Source organism: Rutidosis leptorrhynchoides, chromosome 3 (assembly GCF_046630445.1).
Source record: "Rutidosis leptorrhynchoides isolate AG116_Rl617_1_P2 chromosome 3, CSIRO_AGI_Rlap_v1, whole genome shotgun sequence".
NCBI lineage: Eukaryota > Viridiplantae > Streptophyta > Magnoliopsida > Asterales > Asteraceae > Rutidosis > Rutidosis leptorrhynchoides.
This window is the reverse complement of record NC_092335.1, coordinates 169,537,775-169,561,774: the sequence shown is the minus strand read 5'-3', so window position 1 is coordinate 169,561,774 and position 24,000 is coordinate 169,537,775.

Here is a 24,000-nt window from a genome sequence, read left to right as displayed (position 1 = left end):
TTCTGGGTAGTCTTAATTCAATAGAAGCATTGGCAGACTTAGGTGCTAGTATAAATCTAATGCCGTATTCACTATACGCTAAACTAGACCTTGGAGAATTAAAACCAACCAGAATAAGCATACAACTAGCCGATAGATCAATAAAATATCCTAGAGGGATAATGGAGAACATGCTAGTTAAAGTTGGTAGTTTAGTATTTCCAGTAGATTTTGTTGTTTTGGACATGGAAGAAGATTCTCAAGTTCCTCTCATATTAGGAAGACCATTCTTAAACACGGCTAAAGCAATGATAGACGTGTTCGGTAAGAAACTGACCCTAAGTATAGAGGATGAGAGTGTTACCTTTTCAGTTGATAGAGCAATGCAACAACCACAATATGCAGATGATACATGTTATTATATTCAAACTATAGATGCACATGCAGAATTATTAGAAGAATTTCCAGAATTACAAGGAACAGGAGAATGTTCTTTAGGAGAAGGTAATGAACCAATTGATGAAGCTGAAATGTTAGCTACACTTATAGCTAATGGATATGAACCAACAACAGAAGAAATTCAAATGCTAAAAGAAGAAGACAGATATCGATATAAATCATCGATAGAAGAACCTCCGAAATTAGAGTTAAAGCAACTTCCAAACCATTTGGAATACGCTTATTTACATGGTGAATCTGAATTACCTGTAATAATATCGTCTTCTCTTACTGAAAATGAGAAATCACAACTCATTTCTGTGTTGAAAGCTCATAAACCAGCCATTGCATGGAAGATTCATGATATTAAAGGAATAAGTCCTTCGTATTGCACACATAAAATCCTTATGGAAGAAGGTCATAAAACGTATGTGCAACGCCAACGAAGACTAAATCCTAATATGCAAGATGTAGTTAAGAAAGAGATTATTAAACTGCTAGATGCAGGTTTGATATATCCAATTTCTGATAGCCCATGGGTAAGCCCAGTTCAATGCGTGCCTAAGAAGGGTGGCATGACTGTCATTACAAATGAGAAAAATGAGCTTATTCCTACTAGGACTGTAACAGGATGGCGTGTATGTATTGATTATAGAAAATTAAATGACGCCACCAGAAAAGATCACTTTCCCTTACCTTTCATAGATCAAATGTTGGAAAGATTAGCCGGAAATAGTTACTATTGTTTTCTAGATGGATTTTCCGGATATTTTCAAATTCCAATAGCACCCGAAGATCAAGAGAAAACCACATTCACGTGCCCTTATGGTACTTTTGCTTACAAACGCATGCCATTTGGACTTTGTAACGCCCCTGCAACCTTTCAAAGGTGTATGATGGCGATTTTTCACGACATGATAGAAGAATGCATGGAAGTATTCATGGATGACTTTTCAGTCTTCGGTGATACATTTAAATCATGTCTAGTTAATCTGGAACGAATGCTAATTAGATGCGAAAAATCAAATCTAGTACTTAATTGGGAGAAATGCCATTTCATGGTTAAAGAAGGCATCGTTCTTGGACATAAAATTTCAAAAGAAGGAATTGAAGTGGATAGAGCTAAAGTGGATGTAATTGCTAAACTTCCACATCCCACCAATGTTAGAGGAGTTAGGAGTTTTCTAGGGCATGCCGGTTTTTACCGACGTTTCATAAAAGATTTTTCTAAAATTGCCACTCCTATGAATAAACTCCTAGAAAAGGATGCTCCATTCATCTTTTCAGATGAGTGTATCAAATCTTTTAATATTCTTAAAGAGAAACTCACTAATGCACCGATCATGATAACACCAAATTGGAATCTACCATTTGAACTAATCTGCGATGCAAGTGATTTTGCAATGGGAGCCGTTTTAGGACAAAGGATTGAAAAACGATTTCAACCTATATATTATGCTAGTAAGACGTTACAAGGAGCACAAACGAACTATACAACTACTGAAAAAGAACTCCTTGCTATTGTCTTTGCTTTTGACAAATTTCGATCATATCTCGTTCTAGCAAAAACGGTGGTCTATACCGACCATTCTGCTCTTAGATACCTATTTTCAAAACAAGATGCTAAACCAATATTAATCCGTTGGATCTTACTCTTACAAGAGTTTGATATTGAAATCCGAGATAAAAGAGGAGCAGAAAATCTCGCCGCTGATCATCTTTCTCGTCTTGAAAATCCCGAATTAGAAGTTCTGAATGAATCAGCCATACAAGACAACTTTCCTGATGAATATCTATTGAAGATAGATTATAAAGAAATCCCATGGTTTGCAGACTATGCAAACTACTTAGTTTGTGGATTCCTTGAAAAAGGATTATCGTACCAAAGACAAAAGAAATTCTTCAGTGATATAAAACACTATTTTTGGGAAGATCCACATCTGTTTAAAAGTTGTCCCGATGAAATAATACGCCGATGTGTATTTGGAGATGAAGCTAGTAAAATTTTAAACCATTGTCACACAGGACCAACAGGAGGGCATTATGGGCCTCAACTAACAGCAAGAAAAGTTTATGAAGCTGGATTCTATTGGCCTACAATTTACAAAGACGCACACCTTCTTTGCAAATCCTGTGATGCATGTCAAAGGGCCGGAAAAATAAGTCAACGTGATGAAATGCCACAAAATGTCATCCAAGTATGTGAAGTATTTGACATTTGGGGTATTGACTTTATGGGTCCATTTCCAAAATCTAATAATAATCTATATATACTCGTAGCCATTGATTATGTATCTAAATGGGCGGAAGCACAAGCTCTCCCAACTAACGATGCACGAGTTGTAGTCAACTTTTTAAAACGTCTTTTTGCAAGGTTTGGAACACCGAAAGCTTTAATAAGTGATCGGGGTACTCATTTCTGTAATAATCAACTTGAGAAAGTTCTTAAAAGATATGGAGTAACTCATAAAATCTCCACCGCATATCATCCACAAACAAGTGGACAAGTTGAAAATACAAACCGAGCTTTAAAACGTATTCTAGAGAAAACCGTAGGATCAAATCCGAAGGAATGGTCCATTAAATTGGAGGATGCACTCTGGGCTTTTAGAACAGCCTACAAAACTCCAATAGGAACCACACCTTTTAGACTTGTTTATGGAAAAGCATGTCATCTTCCAGTAGAAATTGAACACAAAGCATTTTGGGCTTTGAAGACATGTAATCTTGATTTACATGAAGCCGGACGTCTACGATTAAGTCAACTAAACGAATTAGAAGAATTAAGACATGAAGCATACGAAAATTCGTTAATCTATAAAGAAAGAACGAAGAAATGGCATGATAAAAGAATCAGAAGTTCAAAAGAATTTAAAGAAGGAGACAGAGTTCTTCTTTTCAATTCACGATTCAAGCTATTTCCTGGAAAATTGAAATCAAGATGGTCTGGACCATTCATAGTCAAAAGAGTTTTCCCATACGGAACGATAGAATTGATAAATTCAAATGGGATTGAATTTAAAGTTAATGGTTACAGAGTTAAACATTAAATACATGGTCCGATGGAAGTCGACAACGAAATTAATCACAATTTCGACACCACAGCTAACTAAGTGTGGGGAGAATCAAGTCTTTAAAGGATAATATGTATTTCTGTTAGAGTTAGATTGTCTGTTTTCGTGTAAATCTCGAAAATGGAACCCGAATGGTCTTTCCCTAGCAGACCCTAAAGAACTAGTCTTCTCCCCCCATTCTGAATTTTTATTTTTTTTTAGCTTTTTACGAAATGAAGACTGCCTGTGAACTAAACCATGGTCTAATGCTACACGCTTTGATCACTAAACGTAATAATGACATACTCCCGAGTGAAATAGTATCAGTAATCAGAGAAAGAATGGACGGAGTTAGAAAAGAATCCAGATGCGAAGATAATAAGTTACAATTTGCTAAAGGAAAATCAAAATCCGCAGCGAAAAGAAGAGCACGACACCTAGAACGATGTCACAAATGCGGAAAATGATCACATGGAGGTAAATGTTCAAATAATCAAACCTATTCAAATACCGAATTTGTTACTTTATGCAGAGACGGACCGTTCATATGTTTAGAAGAAAAGATACTGAATGCTCGAGGTTACGCCTATGTAGCCATGGAAAACCAATTAAACCGACTATCTTATGAATGGGATAGATCATATAACTAAGAAATCTATTTCACAGGTATGTCTGTACAGTTTTTATTTTTATTTTTTTATTTTTAACCTTTTGATAATAAACGCTAATTTGTTCGCTAAAAAGTATTAAATTGGTATTGAATAAAATTAGGTTTGGCGACCGAAATTATTGATATCATTCAAAAATTTATTACATCACTGCGAAATTTAACGTTTATTCTTAAGGTATAAATATCTTTAATCAATCAACACAAAATATTTCAAAAATTCGTCATGAGTTAAATTAGGTCTTGGAACCGAAATTACTTTACCGAAAAAAGGGGCGCATATTTTTGATAATATTTGATTGATTAAAGTGGGATAAAAAGACAAAAAGATTTTTAATTTTATTTTTACCATGTTTTTTTTTAAAAATTAATATTTGAACCCTTTATAAATATTGTAAACTTTGTAATATCAATATTTTTAAAATTGTAAATATTTGAAAAATTAATATAAGTTTGATATGAATTTATGAATTTTTAAATTAAGTTTGGTGTGAATTTTTAAAATATAAATTTTTAATTTTATGCATTTCAAATTTTAAGTTTGGTGTGAATTTTTAATAATAATTTTGAATTTTATATTTAAGTTGTGTGAATTTAAAAACAAAAATTTACTTTATCTCATTAAGTTAAGAATATGATTTTTAAAATTCGTCGTAAGTTGAAGACTAGGTCTTTGAACCGAAATTGCTTTACCCGAGGGAGGGACGAGAACTTTTATTATCATTATTTTTAATCTTATTGAATTAGAGTATGCCAAAAACATTGAAAAAACCCAAAAATCTTAGCTTTTAAAACAATCGCTACAAAAAGACAAATTTTAAAATTTTGTCGAAGGACGGACTAGGACATCGATCCGAAACGACCTCGTCCTAAATAACAAGGGAAACAAAATTTTAAAATTAATTACTTAATTGTTTTAATAAGTTAATGATTAAAAAAAAAAAAAAAAAAAAAAACTCCGCGAGTCGCGGAGTTTGGAGGGTAAATCCCCGCGACTCGCGGAGGGGCCGGATTACAAAAAAAAAATAAAGAGCTGAACGATCAGTTTCAGTCCCCAACCCAAAACTCAAAAAACACAGCGAACATACTGCCGAAAATACACCCAAAAACACCCCCAAAATCACAATTTTTAAGCGTTAATCACCAAATCTTTTGCTAAAATCATGTTGAGAAGGATGCTATCTAAGAATTACTCAAGAAAAAGGGTAAATTTCTACACCTAAACACCATTTAATCCGAAATTTGGTGTTCTTGAGCAAATTTTTCCCCAATTTGATTTTGATGCTTTTTAGTGTAATTAAGCTTAAATTGTTTATGTATTATACTTGTATAACCTAGATTGATGCTGTTTAACATGATTAGAAGCATTAAACTTCAAATTTTGAGTAATCTAGGGTTTGTGTTCTTGAGCAATTTGGGGCTTTTTGATATAAACAGGTTATGGCCGATTTTTGTCATGAATTGTTGCTAAATTGAGTAGTGTAACATGTCTAGGTAGTTAAATGATCCAAACTTTGAGCCTAAACATGATTTTGAGAATTAAAGTGGACTTTTTCAAGTCTAAAATTCATGAACTTGATTTTTGAAAGATAATGCCATTTGAGACTTGTTTAATTGCTAGTAATGATTATTTTGACATGTTATTTGAGTTGAATGCTTATGAACTTGGCGAACATTTTCGTATATGCTTATTTGAAAAAGTGTAGATTTGATAAAAATGTGAAAATGAGCTTAAGTTTGATATAAATTGATAATGTCATTGTAATTATTTTAATTGATGATTTTGCTGACACTAATGCATATTTGGATGCACAAAAATTATGTTTGATGTGTTTTGCAGAATGAAAGGGGTGAATCTTCATCCCAAGCCCGCAATGCTCCTGCTGAGAATTTGGAACAACAGGAGGTGGATAACTACTACAAGCAGGATATACCTCATCCAGTCATGACCTTTTCTGATATGCACTTGGAAGAGTTGCACCCGAACCTGAGATTTGACAGACTTTGGATAGATTATCCAAAATATCAAAGGGGTTTGCATACTCTTCATTCTAAGGTTGTTGAGGTACCGAGGGTCATAGAATGGGGACCCTTAGAAGCTGTAGAATTGGCCGGGCCAATTAGGGAATTACTTGTACAGAGGTATGGTAATTCTTCTTTTAATGACTAGGTATGTTTATTCACCATACGTAGACCTGTATATAAAGTATGGTGTGAAGAATTGTTATGTAGTATAGAGTTGAATGATCGGGTAGCTAGTTTAACCGATCGTTCTTTTATTAGATTTTTGTTAGGCGGTTCGATGCGCCACATGTCTTTACTGGACATGGCTCAGGCTTTACGTATATATACGCCTGAGGAGTTAGCGTCTGCCGATTGTAGAGGATTGATACTAAACGGTAGAAAGATAGATGAGAATTTTGATACACACGGTGTGTGGAGTCAAATGACAAGCCATCACCGTTTCAAAGGAGGAAATTACTCTTATTTGGATATAGATAGAGCCGAATTAAGAGTGATACATAGGTTTTTAGCTAATTCGATTACACAAAGGGGTAAAAACAAGGAAAAAGTAAATGAACAGGATTTGTTTTACCATATGTGTATTCGAGACCCACAAAACGCTGTAAGTATACCATATTGTGTGGGTTATTATTTATCAGCTATGGTTCGGGGGATGCGACCACATAGCATAATAGGAGGTGGTATTTTTATTACTTTGATTGGTGAATATCTCGGTGTGGATATAAGTCGGGGGGGATTATTAGTAGAAGAACCAGAACCCCGCGATAATATAGGTTTAAATGTATACCATGGTGCGAAAGTTTTGAAGAGGCGAAATAACGCCGCAGTACGATACCATGGTAGACATCCACAGGTGGAGAGAAACCAGCAGCAAGGTAATGTAGGAGGGGGAATGAGATGCAAGAAATGCATAGGTTTATAGCTTCTCAGGAATATGAAAATGCTAGACAGAGAGCATTTGAAGATTGGCAAGTTCATCAGAACCAAATCATAACTCATTGCCAACATATAGGTAGAAACTATATTCCTACACCGAAACTCATCTTCCCTCCTTGGTCTATAGAGATGCAGCCACCATATCCTACGTATGACCCTGCCGAAGCATTCTATAGCACCTATGGTTATGCCTGGAACCCCTATTGGTACCAATATCATCCTTAGTTTACTTATTTTTTTTTTTTTTATTTTGTAATTTGTAATTATTGATACGTTTAATACTTTTGTTAATATTGTAATCATTTTTATAATTATCTAACTTTTATTCTTAGATTTTAATAATTTTTGAATGTGGGGTAATATACCAAACTTCAAAAATATGTATATATGTTTGCAGTTTATCTTATGTACACAACAGGGTAAAACAACGCATTTTCAAAGACTGTCATTAAGTTCAGCAAAAGCAACTAATTTTAACGACAAGATGCAAAATATATGTGAAATAACAACAAGACGGAATGAACAAATGATGTGCACCATTTATCATTCAGCAAACAAACGCCAATATATTTGGAAACTTTGGTAAAAATTTAATCATTTTCACACAAATCACCCTCAATAATTTAAATTGTTACTAATTTCTTGCAAATGAGGGCATTGCAAGATCTTAAGTGTGGGAAGGGGTTAAATTCTTTCGGATTTTAAAAATTTTTACTTTATACACTTGGTTACCATTAAAAATACTAGTAAAGCAGTAGTTGTATTAGAATCTAGTGCTCTCTGATAAAAAAAGAACAACCCTAGTCTTATATACTGACTACCCAATTCTAGTAAAATTTTTCAAAATTTTCAATTAAATGAATTCAAAATCATGTTTATACATATTTATGAACGATAAAACTATGTTTTAACACCGAAATTATTGTTACCTCGGAAAGGACATAAATTGAGAAACAAACTAAAATGTTAAAATTCATTTAAAATGGAATAGAGGACGATAAAAAGAAAAATAAAAAGCCAAGTGTGGGAAAATTTACCAAGTTATTTTAAACATATGTCACATATATCTGTAACAAATAACTGAAAATACTTTTGCTTTGGACTAAACTAAACTGTTTTACCCGATGAAAGAAAAGAAGAGATGGATCTACATGATGAATCAATTCCATCATTAAAAGGAAGTAAAGTCTTCCGAAAAAGACACGCGCTTCTTGATTTAGGTCATGAAGTTGTCGTCCAGACCAGCTGTAGGTTGACGAAAAATCTAGAAAAGTCATCACTAAAATCGGTTGGAAATCCACGGACCTCAGCATTAAACAGGGTCGCCAAGTGGTCAGATTTATCCTAGCCATGAGAAGGATTTATCTCGTACAATGGGGGGCACCATGCAAATTAGCTGGACAAGACTAATGAATCAGATCCCCAGAAAGGATAATCTCCTTAAAGATTAAAAATCAGCTTTTAAGACTGATATTACTCAATCCTAGAGATTGACCTTAAAGATTGAGAATTACAAACTCATGGAATTCGATGATATCTAAACTCGAGCTTAAACGAGAAAATATTTTGATCAAAATTACAAACCGATTTGTTTTCTGAAAACTCTATTTTCAATGCGTTCATTACCATTGAACGTAAAATCCTAGGAATTCACCTGGAATTCATTAGGTCACCTGAACTAAATCGGGTGTCAACCGTAAGAACGGTGGTTGCATAGTGGTCAAAGACAGGACCTTGTGCCAGACCGAAAAATTATAAGGGTGAGCTTTACTATTGCTCCTACCAAGGATAGTAATTGCGTCCGACACGTTATAGACCATAATCAAAAGCATGTCACGGGACATTGCCTTAACAGTTGCTTGTTCAACGCTTTCCTTTACAACCGGAAGGTAGTTTGCCGAAAGGTAATATACGGAACAAGTAAACTGGAAGTGTTGCTTTCCTAATACAAGGTTAGCAAGTGGGTGACACAAAACAGCAAGTTTTGAGCTAAAATTTTCAATTCTGAAACCCACCAAACCCACAAAAATATTTTGCAAACACCGGTAAAGGGTTATCCCGGAAAACTTATCTAGGGTAAAAACTAGATTTAATTTTCAAAAGATCAAATGTTTTCATAAAGATCCAATTTCCTTAATGGATCTAAATTTTTATAGTCATGTGGGACTGTAAACCATATCGTTACTACCATTGTTTATACCGCCGTATAGAAATCACTGATGTACAAAGTGTGAAGAATAAAGAAGTGATTCTTGTATTTCAAGACGATATTGCTTGAGGACAAGCAACGCTCAAGTGTGGGAATATTTGATAATGCTAAAAACGAACATATATTTCATAGCATTATTCCTCAAGAAAGACAAGCTTTTAGTTGCAATTGTTCTATTTACAAGTGATATTCGTTTAAATAATAAAAGGTGAAGACAAAAGACAGATTCGACGAATTGAAGACGCAAACGACCAAAAAGCTCAAAAGAACAAAAGACAATCAAAGAGGTTCCAATTATTGATAAGAAACGTCTCGAAATCACAAGAGTACAAGATTCAAAACGCAAAGTACAAAATAAAAAATTGTACGCAAGGACGTTCGAAAATCCGGAACCGGGACCAGAGTCAACTCTCAACGCTCGACGCAACGGACTAAAAATTACAAGTTAACTAGGTATATAAATATAATATAATATATAATTAATTATATTAATTATATATATATTATATTTATAAATAAAAACCGTCGGCAGAGAAAGACTCCAAGGACTGAGCTGTAAATTCATTCTCCGCGACTCGCGGAGTTTGAAGAGGATTTTACCGCGAGTCGCGGAGCCCCAAATTTCGAAAATCCCTATAAAGCCAACCGAATTCTGATCACAATTCAGAATCTTTTTCTCTCTTCTCTCATATATACGATATATATATATATATATAATTTATATTTTAATTTTAATTATAATTCTAATAATAAGGGTATGTTAGCGAATGTTGTAAGGGTGTAAGTCGAAATTCTGTCCGTGTAACGCTATGCTATTTTTAATTATTGTAAGTTATGTTCAACCTTTTTATATTAATGTCTCGTAGCTAAGTTATTATTATGCTTATTTAAAACGAAGTAATCATGATGTTGGGCTAATTACTAAAATTGGGTAATTGGGCTTTGTACTATAATTGGGGTTTGGACAAAAGAACGACACTTGTGGAAATTAGACTATGGGCTATTAATGGGCTTTATATTTGTTTAATTAAATGAAAGTTTGTTAATGTTAATATAAAGATTTACAATTGGGCGTCCCTATAAATTACCATATACACTCGATCGGACACGATGGGCGGGGTATTTATATGTACGAATAATCGTTCATTTAACCGGACACGGGAATGGATTAATAGCCACTAGAATAATTAAAACAGGGGTGAAATTACATTCAAGGGTAATTGGTGTAATTGTTAACAAAGTAGTAAAACCTTGGTTTACACGCAGTCGATAACCTGGTGTATTCATTAAACAAAGTATTAAAACCTTGTTACAATTCGAATCCCCAATTAGTTGGAATATTTAACTTCGGGTATAAGAATAATTTGATGAGGACACTCGCACTTTATATTTATGACTGATGGACTGTTATGGACAAAAACCAGACGGACATATTAAATAATCCAGGACAAAGGACAATTAACCCATGGGCATAAAACTAAAATCAACACGTCAAACATCATGATTACGGAAGTTTAAATAAGCATAATTCTTTTATTTCATATTTAATTTCCTTTATTTTATATTTAATTGCACTTCTAATTATCGCATTTTTTATTGTTATTATATTTAATTGCATTTTTAATTATCGTACTTTTTAATTATCGCAAGTTTATTTTATCGCACTTTTATTATTCGCAATTTCATTATCGTTATTTACTTTACGCTTTAAATTAAGTCTTTTATTTATTTAATATTTTACATTAGGTTTTAACTGCGACTAAAGTTTTAAAATCGATAAACCGGTCATTAAACGGTAAAAACCCCCCTTTATAATAATAATATTACTTATATATATGTTTGTATTTTTATAAAAGTAAACTAATATAGTGTTACGCTTTGTTTAAAGATTTCCCTGTGGAACGAACCGGACTTACTAAAAACTACACTACTGTACGATTAGGTACACTGCCTATAAGTGTTGTAGCAAGGTTTAAGTATATCCATTCTATAAATAAATAAATATCTTGTGTAAAATTGTATCGTATTTAATAGTATTTCCTTGTAAAAATTAATAGTATTTTATACCCCTCTGCTTTGACATCAGTACTTCTCAACAATATCACATTCTGATGCATTGGATGAACAACCTGCAATACCAATCACATCCTTCAAACAAATAACAAAAAACCTATATTAAGAAAAAATCATTTACTGAAGAAGAATTTAAGAAATGTGTGATGTTTTGTAAAGACCCTAATATTACGAATGCCAATACATATAAATAAAGGTGACTTAAAAGATAAGTGAGCGTTATTCTTATTTGAATTCAAACCATAGTTCAAACCAAAGTTGACAAACTTATTCAAAAGTACTACTAAACCAAAATAAGCTACTAAATCTTGAAGGAAATCTCTAAGGCAAGGTGCTAAGTTCACTCCACTCTACACTCTTCCCTCGTTCCCAACGCCCCCTTGATTACCTGTCGTATAAGAAGGAAAACAAAGAATACGACTGAGCCAAAGTGTAACATCCCGCCTTTTTCCATTTACTTTTCCGTTATACTAATATAAAGTCCGTTATATGTTTATAACATCTCCCGTTGATACGCGTTTTAAATTATCTCGTTTAGGTAATTCCCGCACCCGAACGAAAGTTGAGGGACTAAACTTGACAAGGGATCAAACCCTTGACTAGGTCAAAGGGTCAAACCCCTTTCACCCATTCATTACCATCTCTCTATCTCTCTCTCTTTCTCTCTAGCAAGAACACACCCAATTTCCTTTCTCATTCATTCATCATCTAAATCCGGATTAGGGAGCTAGCAACCAAATAAATTACATATTCGTGATCCTCTCTTCATCCTCTTCATTTTGGTACCAACTTCATCTCATTTGGGTAACTTTCTAAAATCACTAGATTTTGTGTTCTTGATGTTTTTAACTTATAAAAGTGTTAATTAGTGTCTATGGCTCAAGTCTAACATGAATATATGATTTATATGCTCGATCTCGTTGTTTTAGTGTAACTAGCATGAACTTGAATTTTGGTGTGTTGTTCTTGAATTTTGGATGATCATATGTTGTTAGATGTTGAAAGTTGATGTTTTAATTGTGTTACTAGCATCACTAGCTTCAATTTGATGTGTAGGTTGCCTTAGAAAACTTCATGAGCTTGATTATTGATTTTTGGTGGAATTGAGTTAGGGTTTGAAGAACTTGAAGTGATTATTTGATGCGTTGATTGCCATGAATTGTTGTTAGTAAGTTGTTAGTTGTATTGTATGCTCCATTACCTACAAAATGGCATGTCACATGTATGCATTGAATGCCCAAATCATTAAATGTGCATTGGTGAGTTTGAAGCATTAATGTGGGCATTGAATGATCACTTGGTTGGAAAACTCGGTTGTTACAAATGAGGTTTTTGATTGTTAAATTGTGTTTAGTTGCATTCTATGTCAAAAGAGCTTTCCAACGATATAAGGTGCGAGTCCTAAGTGTTTGTGGTTTGCGTTTTATGCTTATTTGAAGTTTGGATCAAGTTGGACAAGTGAAACAGACCAGGCACCAGCACCCGCCTATTGTCGCGGCGCGACAGAAGGGTGCCGCGGCGCGGCATAAGCCGTGCCCAGCTTCTGTCTCCGGTGTCCATTTTATGGAAAATGTTTGGCATACTACGGACCTCCGATTCACATGAAACTTGTTCTAACATGTTCATATATGATTAAAAACCTCAGAAAAATAGTTCGGAACCCGACCCGAACGTGTTGACTTTCGTTGACTTTGACCGACCAAAGTTTGACTTTTAATCAAACTTAACCAAATATTTGTGCAATCGTTCTAACATGTTTTTATACTTGTACCTTGCATGAAACATGACAATTTGATTCACATGCTATTATGATCGAGTCTTAACGAGCCATAGGACTAATTGAACATCTTTGACCTATCGTGTTTACCGTTATTGATACAACCTATATGTTTAGGTCAAGACTAGCTTTGTCTTTGCACGCGTCTACTTGTTGAAGTACTTTATTAACTCTTGCACTCAAGGTGAGATCATAGTCCCACTTTTACTCTTTTTGAACTTATATTGGGATGAGAAAACATAAACGATTCTTTTGAACTAAGTGAACACAAGAACGGGAAAACAAACATTCTACATACGAGTTTAGAACAAAATCCTCAATTCGATTATCATTAGTTACACTTGCCGGGTGTAAGCGAGAACTTATGTTATATGGCCATATGGGTTGACAACCCTCATCCTTGACGGTTCGCTACCGTCTACGGATGAAATATATTTTCGAGAATCAGTGTTTGTTCTAGCACTAAGTGATGGGGTATACAATGGAAGGAATGTTAAGCTTTGATAATTGGGTGCTCGTGAAACAAACTTTTGGAATGTATTACTATTATTTCATTGATGCAAATCTTGTGGTTCACTTGTACTTACTTACTTAAACCTATGATTTCACCAACGTTTTCGTTGACAGATTTCTATGTTTTTCTCAGGTCCTTGAACGATACATGATACATGCTTCCGCTCATTATTTTGATACTTGCATTGGATGTCGAGTATATATGCATACATGGAGCGTCTTTTGGATACTTTTAAATTGTGTCGCATAAGTTTCATTTGTACTTAAAACTATGTATCGTAACTTGTGGTGGAACTATTCTTGTAAACTTGAACAACCTTTACATTTGAAATGAATGCGACATATCTTTTGGTCAAACGTTGTTTTAAAGACTTATGACCACGTAACGGGACCTAAGTAGACGGCGCCGTCAATGACGATTTGGTCGGGTCGCTACAGATGGTATCAGAGCGTTGGTTGTAGGGATTTAGAGTTCATTAGTGTCAACCCCGAGTCATAGGGTACATTGATGAGTCTAGACTACAACCGGCATATAGACTTGAAGTAGGAATTACTTGACTACTTGTGCATTTATACTCGAACGCTTCTACTCATATCTACTCTTAGTTCATCTTAATCTCACGTTGTTTAATTTGATTGACACGCCACCTTGACTTTATAGAATAATGTCGAATGCACATATGAATCAGGGTAATATAATTTCCGGGATTATATTACGGTGACTCATATGAACGTTCCGATATTATGGCATAAAGAATTTAAGGCGAGTCGAGGAAAAACTTCTCTTTATCTTTATTCTATATCACGGTTAGTATTATTGAGAATACTAATCAATGATATTCTTGTGTCTTGAAGGAACAATGGCTCCTCGTCGTGTACGCCGCAATGAAACTCCCGAACAAGCACTCGAACGGATGATAGCTACCGCCGTAGATGCGGCCATGGCCGGTCACTCATCCAACAACAATAATAATAACAACCACAACAACCACAACAACAACAACAACAACAATGGAGCCGGAAACTCAAACGAGGGATGCTCCTATAAAGCTTTCATGGGGTGCAAACCTCACACTTTTGATGGAACCGGGGGACCGGTCGTGCTCACCCGATGGTTTGAGCAAACGGAAGCCGTCTTTAGCATAAGCGGTTGTCGGGACCAAGACAAGGTCAAATACTCCACTCACACTTTCTCCGGAATTGCTCTAACATGGTGGAACACCTATGTTCAATCGGTGGGTACCGATGAAGCTCATGCCCTCTCTTGGGCCGATCTAAAGGAAAAGATGATTGTTGAATATTTTCCGCGCGAAGAAACCCGAAAGCTTGAGGAAGAACTAAGAGCTTTGAAAGCGGTTGGAAACGATCTTAAAGCTTATAATCAACGCTTCGCCGAACTATCCTTGATGTGTCCTAATCTTGTTAACCCCGAATCTCAAAGGATTGAGCTCTACATGCTCGGTCTTCCAAAAAGCATCAAACAAGGGGTGATGTCATCCAAACCCACTACTCATCAAGCCGCTATGAACATGGCTCGCCAACTAATTGAAACGGTTGACGAAATCGTAGTTCCGGCACCTAAGGCCGAGGATAAATCGGGCGGCAACAAAAGAAAATGGGAAGCTCCCCAATCAAGCAACAACAACTTTGCCAAGAAATCTTTCATTTCCGACGGCAAGAAGGGTTATGCCGGGAACCTACCTCTTTGCAACAAATGCAACAAACATCACTTTGGCGAATGTGGCAAGTTAATTTGCCACCGGTGCCAAGGAGTTGGTCATAAGGCCAACGATTGTAAAAGTGCCACTCCCGTTGCTCGAAAGTGGCCCAATGCACCAAGGACGGGCACTTGTTACGAATGTGGTCAAACGGGTCATTATAGAAATGCATGCCCGAAAAGGAAAGATAACACCAATACGCGCGGCCGAGCTTTCAACATCAACACCGAGGAAGCCCGGGATGACACTGAACTAGTCACGGGTACGTTTCTTCTCAACAATTCTTATGTCTCTTGCTTATTCGATTCGGGTGCCGACAAATGCTTTGTATCCAAGACTTTGACTCATTCTTTTAGCACTCCACCTCTTCCATTAGATACCACTTATACCATTGAAGTGGCTAACGGGAAACTATTAAGTGCTGACACATATTACCGGGGGTGTACGATAAACATTTCGGGTAAGGAATTTGAAATTGACTTGATACCCATGGAACTAGGAAGCTTTGATGTAATAATCGGTATGAATTGGTTAGTCAAAACGAAATCTCACATTCTTTGTGATCTTAACGCAATCCGAATTCCTATCGAGAATGGTGAACCTTTGATCGTCTATGGCGATAAGAGTTGCACCGGACTTAACCTCGTTTCGTGTATTAAAGTTAGAAAACTACTCCGTAAAGGTTGTTTTGCGATCCTTGCTCACGTTAAGAAAGTCGAGTCCGATGAGAAGCACATCGATGATGTGCCAATTGTTAGTGACTATTCCGATGTATTTCCCGACGAATTGCCGGGTCTTCCGCCTCATCGACCGGTTGAATTCCAAATAGATCTTATTCCGGGAGCCGCACCCGTAGCACGTGCACCATATAGACTCGCTCCATCTGAAATGCAAGAATTGCAAAGTCAAATCCAAGAGTTACTTGACCGTGGTTTCATTCAACCTAGCCATTCACCATGGGGCGCTCCGATTTTGTTTGTTAAAAAGAAAGACGGATCCCTACGAATGTGCATTGATTATCGTGAACTAAATAAATTGACGGTTAAGAACCGATATCCTCTTCCTCGCATCGATGACCTCTTTGATCAACTACAAGGGTCTTGTGTATATTCGAAAATCGATCTCCGCTCGGGTTATCATCAATTGAGGGTTAAGGGGGAAGATGTTTCCAAAACCGCTTTCCGAACTCGTTATGGTAGTTATGAATTCCTTGTCATGCCATTTGGTCTCACTAACGCACCGGCGGTGTTCATGGATCTTATGAACCGCGTGTGCAAACCGTATCTTGATAAATTCGTTATTGTGTTCATCGATGACATATTGATCTATTCTAAAAATGAAAAAGAACACGAACAACATCTCCGACTTGTGCTTGAACTTTTAAGACAAGAACAACTCTATGCCAAATTCTCCAAGTGTGAATTTTGGTTAAAGGAAGTTCAATTTCTTGGTCATGTTGTAAGTGACCAAGGTATTAAAGTCGATCCAACGAAAATCGAAGCCATTAGCAAATGGGAGACTCCTACTACTCCTACTCACATTCGTCAATTTTTGGGTCTCGCCGGGTACTATCGTAGATTCATCGAAAATTTCTCTTTGATTGCACGTCCTCTAACCGCATTGACTCACAAGGGAAAGAAATTCATTTGGGCGACCGAACATGAATCCGCATTCCAAATCTTGAAAACGAAGCTAACCACCGCTCCTATCTTGTCGCTTCCCGAAGGCAATGATGACTTTGTTGTATATTGCGATGCCTCAAAACATGGTTTTGGGTGTGTATTGATGCAACGAACGAAAGTCATTGCTTATGCTTCTCGACAACTCAAAATTCATGAACGAAACTATACGACACATGATCTCGAACTCGGAGCCGTTGTCTTTGCACTTAAAATGTGGAGACACTATCTTTATGGAACCAAGAGTACTATCTTCACCGATCACAAAAGCCTTCAACACATTTTCGATCAAAAGCAACTAAACATGAGACAACGAAGGTGGATTGAAACCTTAAACGATTACGATTGCGAGCTTCGTTACCATCCCGGGAAGGCAAATGTAGTAGCCGATGCCTTAAGTCAAAAAGAAAGAGCGGTGCCTCTCCGTGTCCGAGCTTTAAACATCACCATTCACACCAACCTTAATAGCCAAATTCGGGTAGCCCAAGATGAGGCTCTCAAGGATGAAAACATCTCTCTCGAACACTTGAACGTCCTCACCTCTCGATTCGAGGTTAAAGAAACCGGACTTCGATATTTCGCCGGAAGAATTTGGGTGCCTAGTTATGGGGATCTACGAAGCCTTATTTTAGATGAAGCCCATAAGTCACGATACTCGATTCACCCCGGTACCAATAAGATGTACCACGACCTTAAACAACTATATTGGTGGCCGAACATCAAAAGGGACGTAGCTACTTATGTTTCCAAGTGTTTGACATGTTCCAAAGTCAAAGCCGAACACCAAAGACCGTCCGGACTACTTCGACAACCCGAGATCCCGCAATGGAAGTGGGAAAGGATAACGATGGATTTTATCACCAAACTACCAAAAACGACGGGCGGTTATGATACCATTTGGGTTATTGTTGACCGTCTCACCAAATCCGCACACTTCCTTGCCATGAAAGAAACGGACAAAATGGAGAAACTTGCACAACTTTACATTAAGGAGGTCGTAGCCCGACACGGTGTACCTTTATCGATTATCTCCGACCGAGATGGCCGTTTCGTTTCTAGATTTTGGCGTACATTGCAAGAAGCGTTGGGAACGCGTTTAGACATGAGCACCGCATATCATCCTCAAACCGATGGACAAAGCGAACGTACAATTCAAACCTTAGAGGACATGTTACGAGCTTGCGTGGTTGATTTCGGAAAAGCTTGGGACAAGCACTTACCTCTCGCCGAGTTCTCTTACAACAATAGTTATCACGCGAGTATTAAAGTCGCACCCTTTGAAGCGCTATATGGCCGCAAATGTCGTTCACCTCTTTGTTGGGCCGAGGTAGGCGACGTGCAAATCACCGGACCCGAACTCATTCACGAAACCACCGAGAAAATCATTCAAATCCGAGATAGGCTTAGGACGGCCCGAAGTCGTCAAAAGAGCTATACCGACAAACGACGCAACGATCTTGAATTTCAAGTCGGTGACCGAGTAATGTTAAAAGTCGCACCTTGGAAGGGTGTAATCCGTTTTGGGAAACGCGGGAAGCTAAATCCGCGGTATATTGGTCCTTTCGAAATCTTGGAGCGTATTGGAACCGTTGCTTATCGTTTAGATCTTCCGCCTCAATTGAACTCCGTTCATCCTACCTTCCATGTATCTAACTTGAAAAAGTGTCTTGCCGAACCCGATATCGTCATCCCTCTCGAAGAACTTACTATTGATGACAAACTTCATTTTGTGGAGGAACCGGTTGAAATTGTGGACACCTCCGTCAAGACATTGAAACAAAGCCGAATCCCGATTGTCAAGGTTCGTTGGAATGCCAAAAGAGGACCCGAGTTTACTTGGGAAAGACAAGATCAAATGCAAAGGAAGTATTCTCATCTATTTGTGAATTCGGAAACGCAAGATCTCGAGGAAGAAACAACGACTACTACGCCTACTTAAATTTCGGGACGAAATTTCTTTTAAGGAGTAGGTAATGTAACATCCCGCCTTTTTCCATTTACTTTTCCGTTATACTAATATAAAGTCCGTTATATGTTTATAACATCTCCCGTTGATACGCGTTTTAAATTATCTCGTTTAGGTAATTCCCGCACCCGAACGAAAGTTGAGGGACTAAACTTGACAAGGGATCAAACCCTTGACTAGGTCAAAGGGTCAAACCCCTTTCACCCATTCATTACCATCTCCCTATCTCTCTCTCTTTCTCTCTAGCAAGAACACACCCAATTTCCTTTCTCATTCATTCATCATCTAAATCCGGATTAGGGAGCTAGCAACCAAATAAATTACATATTCGTGATCCTCTCTTCATCCTCTTCATTTTGGTACCAACTTCATCTCATTTGGGTAACTTTCTAAAATCACTAGATTTTGTGTTCTTGATGTTTTTAACTTATAAAAGTGTTAATTAGTGTCTATGGCTCAAGTCTAACATGAATATATGATTTATATGCTCGATCTCGTTGTTTTAGTGTAACTAGCATGAACTTGAATTTTGGTGTGTTGTTCTTGAATTTTGGATGATCATATGTTGTTAGATGTTGAAAGTTGATGTTTTAATTGTGTTACTAGCATCACTAGCTTCAATTTGATGTGTAGGTTGCCTTAGAAAACTTCATGAGCTTGATTATTGATTTTTGGTGGAATTGAGTTAGGGTTTGAAGAACTTGAAGTGATTATTTGATGCGTTGATTGCCATGAATTGTTGTTAGTAAGTTGTTAGTTGTATTGTATGCTCCATTACCTACAAAATGGCATGTCACATGTATGCATTGAATGCCCAAATCATTAAATGTGCATTGGTGAGTTTGAAGCATTAATGTGGGCATTGAATGATCACTTGGTTGGAAAACTCGGTTGTTACAAATGAGGTTTTTGATTGTTAAATTATGTTTAGTTGCATTCTATGTCAAAAGAGCTTTCCAACGATATAAGGTGCGAGTCCTAAGTGTTTGTGGTTTGCGTTTTATGCTTATTTGAAGTTTGGATCAAGTTGGACAAGTGAAACAGACCAGGCACCAGCACCCGCCTATTGTCGCGGCGCGACAGAAGGGTGCCGCGGCGCGGCATAAGCCGTGCCCAGCTTCTGTCTCCGGTGTCCATTTTATGGAAAATGTTTGGCATACTACGGACCTCCGATTCACATGAAACTTGTTCTAACATGTTCATATATGATTAAAAACCTCAGAAAAATAGTTCGGAACCCGACCCGAACGTGTTGACTTTCGTTGACTTTGACCGACCAAAGTTTGACTTTTAATCAAACTTAACCAAATATTTGTGCAATCGTTCTAACATGTTTTTATACTTGTACCTTGTATGAAACATGACAATTTGATTCACATGCTATTATGATCGAGTCTTAACGAGCCATAGGACTAATTGAACATCTTTGACCTATCGTGTTTACCGTTATTGATACAACCTATATGTTTAGGTCAAGACTAGCTTTGTCTTTGCACGCGTCTACTTGTTGAAGTACTTTATTAACTCTTGCACTCAAGGTGAGATCATAGTCCCACTTTTACTCTTTTTGAACTTATATTGGGATGAGAAAACATAAACGATTCTTTTGAACTAAGTGAACACAAGAACGGGAAAACAAACATTCTACATACGAGTTTAGAACAAAATCCTCAATTCGATTATCATTAGTTACACTTGCCGGGTGTAAGCGAGAACTTATGTTATATGGCCATATGGGTTGACAACCCTCATCCTTGACGGTTCGCTACCGTCTACGGATGAAATATATTTTCGAGAATCAGTGTTTGTTCTAGCACTAAGTGATGGGGTATACAATGGAAGGAATGTTAAGCTTTGATAATTGGGTGCTCGTGAAACAAACTTTTGGAATGTATTACTATTATTTCATTGATGCAAATCTTGTGGTTCACTTCTACTTACTTACTTAAACCTATGATTTCACCAACGTTTTCGTTGACAGATTTCTATGTTTTTCTCAGGTCCTTGAACGATACATGATACATGCTTCCGCTCATTATTTTGATACTTGCATTGGATGTCGAGTATATATGCATACATGGAGCGTCTTTTGGATACTTTTAAATTGTGTCGCATAAGTTTCATTTGTACTTAAAACTATGTATCGTAACTTGTGGTGGAACTATTCTTGTAAACTTGAACAACCTTTACATTTGAAATGAATGCGACATATCTTTTGGTCAAACGTTGTTTTAAAGACTTATGACCACGTAACGGGACCTAAGTAGACGGCGCCGTCAATGACGATTTGGTCGGGTCGCTACACAAAGCCCAGTGAACGGATATAACGAATAACGGAGTATAGTATGACATGCAAATTTTATTTCAAAACGAACTTATTTTCAAAATAATTTAGTTGCAAAACAAAGTACAAATATGTATAGATCCACAATACCATATATCATGATGCAAAATTTCATAAAACAATGCACTAAGAGTCAAACAAATAGTAACAAAGTATCGAAATGAAATCATAGGGTAGCTACTCCACTAATCATCCATATCGGTGACGTTTCGTATGACACTACGATGAACGTACACCGTCAAAACAAAATCCTAGGATCGATCCATACGCCTCCTATCAAAATATAATAATAATGAGCTCGTACCAACTACCGGGTAATCAAAAGGAGACGCCGCAGATATAAACAAATACATCGCTACGGTCGATGCCACATTATCGGTGTCACAATAATGCTCCCACGGGACCTCCATGGATAGGTTACTCTTATGCATATTTTAAGAAACCGTTTTAACTGACTTATTAATTATAAATGTCCAAATACTTTTAAAGTGACTAATGGACTTTAAAATATGTTTTAAAAAGAAATAACGAGTTGACTTAAATATTTTACACTTGACCAAACACTTAAAATGTATATAACATTGTATGTCGTATTATTTTAAAATCACGTGTCAACCCAACCATTCGGTCTAACTTTTGTCACGAGTCATGTTACATAATACTTTAGCCCTTTACATATTAACAACTTAAACGGGACAAAACGGGACATGTAAAGCCACGTGGAATGAGGGACACTCGATACGAATCACCGTACCACTCATCACACACACACACGTTCTTTACCGGGATGTTTCCAACCTTTTCGGGGCTGTTTTCGGGTTGTCCGGGACTGTTTTAGGGGCTGAAATTACAGCAGTTTCGGGACTGACTTTTAGCGACACTTTCTGGACTGTTTAGTGACAGTTTCAGCATGTTTTGCGACAGTTTCAGGCTAATTCGCGACAGTTACTGAGCTGAATTTTGGGCTGAATTCTAGACTGTTTTGGTTGAGGTTTTAAGACACGGTTTTGACACAATTTCCAAATACCAAAATATTATGATTTCCTCAATTAACAAACATAGGCAACCTCGTTAGTACATCCAAAATGAGGAAAACATAACACAATATATATACTAACAAATATAACGAATTTCCAAATAAGCATGTCATACCAATAATTTTATACACAAATCGAAACAAAGTTTTAAGAGGAAGATTTACCGAAGTGATCCTAAAACCACCTAGAATATCCGTACCTTATTTTGAATGACGAAACTCCAAAGGCAACAAAATCCACCAAAGGATGTGATCACCGAGCCAAGTCTAAAGAACACACATGTATGAGCACAAAACGTATTCAAATATGGAGTATGTAATATCCTTTATTTAATTAGTGTTACCATACGATTCTTATGCGTTTTTTTTTTTCTTTCAACTTTTTCATATTACACCCAAGTTTTAAATACCCCATTAATCATTAGGTTCATAGTCATATTAAGACAAATTTACTAAAATGAAAATGCATGACCAATGGACTCAATAATCTTTTGCTGTACTCATACTCCGTATAATTTGTAATCACCAATTGTCTAGGAACTTATATATATATTAATTTTATCGTTAGTGTTTAAATATAACAAGCCATTTTTAAAAGATATCCATTTTATACTCAAATTTTTAACATCTCATCTCTATAATAATCCATGTGATATATAGTCAATCTAAACTAGTAAGTTAATTAAGAAAAGTAATAAACAAATTTACATCAATAATAAAAATGTTGGTTAGTAGTTACCTCTAAAACGTGTATGTTAGAGTCGGACCCGTAAATAATTCATATTCTTCTTTAAATCCTCTTCTGTCTCTATACCCTTCTTCTAAATATTACAGTATGATGGTTTGTAGTGAGAAATCAACTTGATGAATATTTTATTTCATTTTATCAAGAGTGTGCCTACAATGACACCTAGGGGATATACTATAACTTAATGAGACTTTTCCTTCCCCTTTTAATAAATGTGGTCCAACGAATTCTACAACTGATGAATTGATCTTTCTTATTTGGTATTGAATTTAGTAATTAAGTTTGGATATTACTACAAGTGACTATTTGTTAACCTTAACTAATCTATTGATACTAAGTTAAGTTTTAATTAGCATATAACTCACGGTCTTAAACTATTCAAGATGTTTATGTTAGTTTATTTACCAAATTAATTTATTTACTACTTATTACTTATGTATCCAACTTATTTATTTTAATTTGAGTTATTAAAATTTTTAAGTAGTGAGTGATTGAACATTAGTTTTGGATTTTATATTATTTTAGCTTTATAGGATATTACATGTTTAATATAAAATTACCACACTATTTACTAGACAAATGTAATCTGACACATGTTACCAAAAGATGTACATAACTAAGTTAGCATGTAAAAGTACTAATTGGGTTAACTTTTTTCAACTAAGAATTCTGTACAGCATACACATGATTTCAATATAGCAAACCACAAAGATACAGATGAATGTGTTATGCAAAACTAATACACATGTTATTTCACAAAAAGCAGTTGCGTATACATTCACACATTTACTTGATATGTATTAATTAAACATGTAACATATGAACATTGATCAAGGTTT